The sequence below is a fragment of the Falco biarmicus genome, chromosome 5, assembly GCF_023638135.1.
Source record: "Falco biarmicus isolate bFalBia1 chromosome 5, bFalBia1.pri, whole genome shotgun sequence".
Taxonomy (NCBI): domain Eukaryota; kingdom Metazoa; phylum Chordata; class Aves; order Falconiformes; family Falconidae; genus Falco; species Falco biarmicus.
Window position 1 is genome coordinate 57,668,771 of NC_079292.1, and position 300 is coordinate 57,669,070.

The following is a 300-nucleotide window of genomic DNA, read 5'->3' on the forward strand; positions in this document are numbered from 1 at the left end:
CCAGGGACATTCCCCGTGGATGCGCTACCTCTGCCCTGCTCCCAGCCGGCCGCCTCCCGCCCTCTGCCCTTCCCGGCCCCGGCCCACATCCAGCACCTCTCCCAGGCGCTCCGCCTTGCCTCCTGGAGCAAAGGAAGAAGCGAGGAGATCCGAGTTAGCGGGCCACTGTGGCTGGATGTCACACCCCGCGTCCACCGCGGGTCATACGCAGCCGTTCCCCGGCGTCCCCCCACCAGGCACCCCTGCCTTTGGGGGTCCTGTCTGGAGCAGCACGGATCCCAGAGTCCAGCCCTGGAGGAA